The following is a 6,652-nucleotide window of genomic DNA, read 5'->3' as shown; positions in this document are numbered from 1 at the left end:
TTCTTATAATTGTTTTTTATTTCTTTGACATTGGTTGTGATCTCTCCTCTTTAATTCATGATTTTATTAATTTGTTTCTCCTCCCTCTCTCTCTTTCTCTCTCTCTCTTTTTTTTTTTTTTTTTTTTTTGTACATCTAGCCAGGGGTTTACCAATCTTACTAATTCTTTCAAGGAATAAGTTCCGAGTTTCCTTGATTTGTTCTACTGTTCTTTTGGTTTCGATTTCATTGAATTCTGGCTCTGATCTTTATTATTTCTCATCTCCTACTGGGTTTAGGCTTTCTTTGCTGTTCTTTCTCCAGCTTCTTTAGGTGTAGGGTTAGGCTGCGTATTTGAGACTTTTCTTGTTTCTTGAGAAAAGCTTGCATTGTTATATACTTTCCTCTCAAGACCACCTTTGATGCATCCCAAACATTTTGAACAGCCGTGTTTTTCATTTGTTTCCATGAATTTTTTAAATTCTTTTTTTTTAATTTTTTTAAAATTTATTTTCAGTGTAACAGTATTGTTTTTGCACCACACCCAGTGCTCCATGCAATCCATGCCCTCTCCAATACCACCTGGTTCCCCCAAACTCCCACCCCCCGCCCCTTCAAAACCCTCAGATTGTTTTTCAGAGTCCATAGTCTCTCATGGTTCACCTTCCCTTCCAATTTCCATCGTTTAGTTTCCTGGTTGGCCCATGCATTCCATAGTAGGATGCTCCTTAGCCTCCATCTATTTGAGTTCTTTCCAACTTTCCTCTTGTGTTTGAGTCCTAGCTTCAGAGTATTGTGGTCTGAAAATATGCAGGGAATGATCCCAGTCTTTTGGTACTGGTTGAGACCTGATTTGTGACCCAGGATGTGATCTATCCTGGAGAATGTTCCATGTGCACTAGAGAAGAATGTGTATTCTGTTGCTTTGGGATGGAATGTCGTGAGTGTATCTGCGATGTCCATCTGTTCCAGTGTGTCCTTTAAAACCTTTATTTCCTTGTTGATCTTTTGCTTCAGTGATCTGTCAGTTTCAGTGAGGGGAGGTGTTAAAGTCCCCTACTATTACTGGATTATTGTCAATGTGTTTCTTTGATTTTGTTATTAATTGATTTATAAAATTGGCTGCTCTCATGTAGGCATAGATATTTGAAATTGTTAGATCTTCTTGTTGGGCAGACCCTTTAAGTATGATATAGTGTTCTTCATCTCTTAAGATAATCTTTGGCTTAAAATCTAATTTTTCTGATATAAGGATTGCCACCCCAGATTTCTTTTGATGTCCATTAGCATGGTAAATTGTTTTTCACTCCCTCAGTTTAAATCTGGAGGTGTCTTTGAGTCTAAAATTAGTTTCTTGCAGACAGCATATTGATGGGTCTTTTTTTTTTCTTTATCCATTCTTATATCCTATTTCTTTTGACTGGGGCATTTAGCCCATTTACATTCAGGGTAACTATTTAAATATATGAATTTAGTGCCATTGTATTGTTTGTAAGGTGACTGTTACTGTATATTGTCTCTGTTCCTTTCTGCTCTGTTACTTTTAGGCTCTCACTTTGCTTAGGGGACCCCTTTCAATATTTCCTGTAAGGCTGGTTTGGTGTTTGCAAATTCTTTTAGTTTCTGTTTGTCCTGGAAGCTTTTTATCTCTCCTGTTTTCAATGACAGCCTAGCTGGATATAGTATTCTTGGCTGCATATTTTTCTCATTTAGTGCTCTGAATATATCATGCCAGTGCTTTCTGGCCTTCCAGTTCTCTGTGGATAGGTCTTCCACCAATCCAATATTTCTACTGTTGGATGGCATAGACCTTTTGTCCTGGGCTGCTTTCAGGATTTTCTCTTTGTCTCTGAGAATTGTATGCTTTATTATTAGATGATGGGGTGTATACATATTTTTATTGATTTTGAGGGAGTTTATCTCTGCCTCCTGGATTTTAATGGTTGTTTCCTTCCCCAAATTAGGGAAGTTCTCTGCTATAATTTTCTCCAATATATCTTCTGCTCCCTCTCTCTTTTTCTGTGATCTCACGTATTCTAACATTGTTTCATCTTATTGTATCACTTATCTCTTGACTTCTACCCTCGTGGTCCAGTAGTTTTTTGTCTCTCTTTTTCTCAGCTTCTTTATTCTCCATCATTTGGTCTTCTATATTTTTAATTCTCTCTTATGCTTCATTTATCCTAGCAGTAAAAGCTTTCATTTTTAATTGCACCTCATTAATACTTGTTTATTTCAACTTGGTTAGATTTTATTTCTTTTATTTACCCAGAAAGGGATTCTTTAGTATCTTCTATGTTTTTTCAAGCCTGGCTATCATCTTTATAATTGTCATTATGAGCTCTAGTTCTGACATATTACTAATGTCCATATTGATTAGATACATAGTCATTGGTACTGCCTCTTGTTCTTCTTTTTTTTTTTGAAGTGAGTTTTTCAGTCTTGTCATTTTACCCAAAGAAGAATAGATGAATGAGAGAACAACATATTAATAGGGTAACAATGATCCCATAAAAATATACACTAACCAAATCAGAAGATACCCAAAATTGGAGGGAGAAGAATATATACATGTAAGACTGGTGAATAGAATAGAGCCATACACTTTATTTTGGGTGTATTTTGGTCTTTTAGAAGAAACTGACTCCTATAATTGTAAAGAAATAAAAACTTACTTATAGAAAAATTATAGAGCAAACATGAGGAAAGGATGGAATATGACTGTAAGAGTAAAATTAAAAAAGATTTTAAAAAGGAATTGATAAGATAAGAAGTTGGTTGAAAAAATAAAAAAAAAAAAGAAGAGACTGTGATCAGACTGGAGACTAGAACAATGCCATATGCTAGATTTAGGGTATGTTTTGGTCTGTTAGAAGAAACTCTATCTCAAAATTTTAAAGAAAAAAATATGTTTGTGTACAAAATACAAGGTTAAATAGAATGAAGAGATAGAATATGACTATAACAATGAAAATTAAAAAAGGGAGTTGGGGGAAATTGGAAGGGGAGGTGAACTATGAGAGACTATGGACTCTGAAAAACAATTTGAAGGGTTTGAAGAGGTGGGGGGGGTGGGAGGTTGGGGGAACCAGGTGGTGGGTATTAGAGAGGGCATGGACTGCATGGAGCACTGGGTGTGGTACAAAAACAATGAATACTGTTATTCTGAAAATAAATAAAAAAAGATTAAAAAATCTTTAAAAAGGCATTGATAAGAAAAAATAGTTAAAATGTGTTAAAATAGGATGGAGGAAAATTAATAAATAGAATAAGAAAAAAATTAAAAAAATTAATTTTGAAAGACTAAGGAATCATGGGAAAAAAGCCATGAATTCTATGTGTTGTACTTCCTAGCTCTGGAGTTTTGCAGTTCTCACTGATTAATGACCTTGATCTTGGCTGGATGTTCTTACTGATCTTTTGGGGGAGGGGTCTGTTGCAGTGATTCTCAAATGTCTTTGCCTGAGGCAGAATTGCAAAGCCCTTGCCAGGGGCCAGGCTAGGTAATCTGCTTGGTTTTGCTCTCTGTACCTTTTGTTCCCTGAGTGCTTTCCATAGAGCTTTGAAGGACAAAAATGAAGATGGCAGCCTCCCAGTCTCCAGTCCCAGAGGAGCCAATGGCTTGAAGTCCTCCTCTTCAATGAGTCCTCAGAGAAAAGCTGTCAATCACGCCTGTCTCCTTGGTCTCTGACTGTGCTCTGAGTTCATCTGGCCTGTGGCCAAGCATTTCTATCTCTGGCACATGGCCCCATTTGGAGTCTCCAAACCCAGCAGATTCCTGTAGCATGCTCCCACACTGCTCCTCCTGGTGGAGGACGAGGGGGAGTCTCCCAGGATCTGCCACTTGTGGGGTCCCTGCTTAAAAAGCAGTGGTCCAACTGAGCCAGGGATCACAGTTTATGGTTACCCCAAGCTGAGAACCTACTCATCTGTTCTGTCCTGGCACCCAGCTTCCCCACTCCTATACCTAGCGTCTCTGCCACACTTAGGCACCCCTGGTCTTTCTGTGACCCCAAGGGACACTTGAAACTGTTCGTGCTCAGCAAGAGAAATATTTTAAATAATAAAGTTGACATTTTTCTATACAATGGTTTATAGATTCAATAAATTTCATTAATAATCCCACTGAAGTTGTAAGATAGCTACAATATTCTAACATTTATATTTAAGATTAAAGAGCCAAGAATATATAAGTCCAGAAATAAAACCAGGTAAGGAAATTTGATATATTAAAAGTTATTGTAATTATGACCATGATGTAATAATTCAACAATATGCAAGTATATATGATAGTAAACTGAATCCAGAAACAAATACAGACATACTTAAAACCTGATAGTATTGAGTTGTAGATGATGTGATTGTTGAGTAGTTAATTTTATGGAAGGACAAATATGTATGTCACAGCATAAACAGAGACTGACAGAAATAAAATGGGATGGAGAAGGGTAGGGCATGGAGAGGGAGAAGGAAAGAACCAAAAGAAGGCGGGAAGGGAGAAGAGGGGGGAAGCCATGAGAAGAGGGAGAGAGAGGGGACAGAAAAATAGAGGGGTGGACAGAGGGATGACAAGGGGGGAAGGAGAGGGAAAGGGAAATTATAAGAGAATCAATAACAATGTAGGAGATAATATTTACAATTTTACATACAGAAGGATGTCTTTTTTTTGAGACTAGAATTGTTTTTATCACTCTTAAAGAAGAAATGATTCTTTATGAGGAAATCCTGAAAGACTCCACCCCGAAAGTGCTAGAACTCATACAGCAATTCAGCAATGTGGCAGGATACAAAATAATGCACAGAAAACAGTTGCATTTCTATACACTAACAATGAGATAGGGAAAAAAAAAAAAAGAAACCAAGGAATTGATCCCATTTACAATTGCACCAAAAACCATAAGATACCTAAGAATAAACTTAACTGAAGAGCCAAAGGTATAAGACTAAACAGACTGTAAAGTATAAATTAAAACTTTGTATTATGACACCTGATGGGTATCTAATTTTTAAGTTTTCTATATTGATTTTCTGCACTGTTATATCTGATTCATCACTGGAGTTTAACTTTTACAAGCTGTTGTCAGTTATTACTGTGGAGATTTTTGAGATGAATCCCCAAGAGATGTTTATCAGTCTGTAAGCAGCTGGTCACAAGATGTTGAAAGATTACTTGCAAAGGAGTGCAACAAAGACCTTGAAAATGACACTTCTTTGCAGACAAACAATACTTAGACATATTTGTGGAAATGTAAGCATTCCTAAAAATAAATGGGAAGAGAAAATTGTTAAAAATCTAGACTTTTCATGATAGGAAAGACTTTTAAATTAGTGTGATGTTAGATACTATATAACAAGTTTAGCATTTTGAAAATGCTAAATGAAAATTTAGAATTTTGCTAAATTCTTTTCTTACAGTATGACATTTAATTAAACAATACTGTAAGTTAGCTATTCTTATTATTTTTATTTCCTAGGTGACAATGTTTGTCTAAGACCATGTACTTAGTTAATGACACTTCCAGACTCAAACTCTGAGTCTTCTTCTAGAGGTTTAACTTCTAAGTCTATTGTCTTTAAAGATGCATTTTGTTTCATTTGGCACTTAGAGAAAAAAAATCAACAATTTAGAACAAAATGCTTAAAACAAAGTCTAGACACATGTCCCTACAAGCATCACCATACAATGGTGCAACAGATCCAGATTATCCAAGCTAGGCTTGCAAAGATACAGTTTCTTGAACCATACTAGTTATAAGTAACTATGAGTTCTTTAACAAATGTAATAAACTAATTGTAAAAATATAGAGCAATTAAAAAAATGGCTCCATTTTTCACCCATCAGTGTATTCCAGTCTTTTACACTATGACTTATAAACTCCTCCTTTCAAGAGTTGATGTCTGCATTTTTCTTTTATCTGGGCCATTCTTGTAACTAACTTGTGCTGACTTAAATAAAGAGGTAAATTCAGGCAAGTTCAAACTTGTAAAAATATTAATTTACTTGGGATTAGAAAAGAAATTGCAAATGGGAACATGCAAACTCTGTAGCAAGCTACAGGTGACTCAATTAAGGGTTCAGGGTACACTATATTTATGGGTTGGGAATGTAAAGATGGAAAAGTTCAGTTAGTCTACTAAAGTAAAAAGAAAAAAATGGAGAAAATATTTGAAAATTTCCCAAGCAGACAAAACCAGTCCAGTCAATTAAATTTATTTTTTGAGACCCCCTGACCTGAGTTATTTTTTGTTCATGCCTCTGGAAAACACAAGCAAAACTGCCCAAGGTTATATGAGGGAGATCCTGTTCAACTTCCATTTAAGAAAATTCCAATATTATATTGTAAATTAGGCATTTATAGGACATCAGTCTCTTCAGCTTAATTTTCCTGAGAGCATATGCCTAAGGTTTTCTATTTTATATCCTGCAGTTTCATTCTAAATTGAAATTCTTTCACACTTGTGACAAATGATCAAACTCTTGTCAGGTTCCTTCTGAGTCCAACTAGGACCCATCATTGTGCATGTCTACAAGTCCGGTTTTAACAGGATTTACATCAAGTAGGTCTAGGCAGAATATTCTTATTTCAATATCTAATTACTTTCTTCTTCCCACTCTTTCTGATCACCCTGGCCTACTTCAGTAAGAATACTGTTTGATGAATTTAGTAAAAAT

This window comes from Lontra canadensis, unplaced genomic scaffold (genome assembly GCF_010015895.1).
Source record: "Lontra canadensis isolate GAN:19392208 unplaced genomic scaffold, GSC_riverotter_1.0 scaffold81, whole genome shotgun sequence".
In the NCBI taxonomy this organism is placed as follows: Eukaryota; Metazoa; Chordata; class Mammalia; order Carnivora; family Mustelidae; genus Lontra; species Lontra canadensis.
This window is presented reverse-complemented; position numbering follows the sequence as displayed.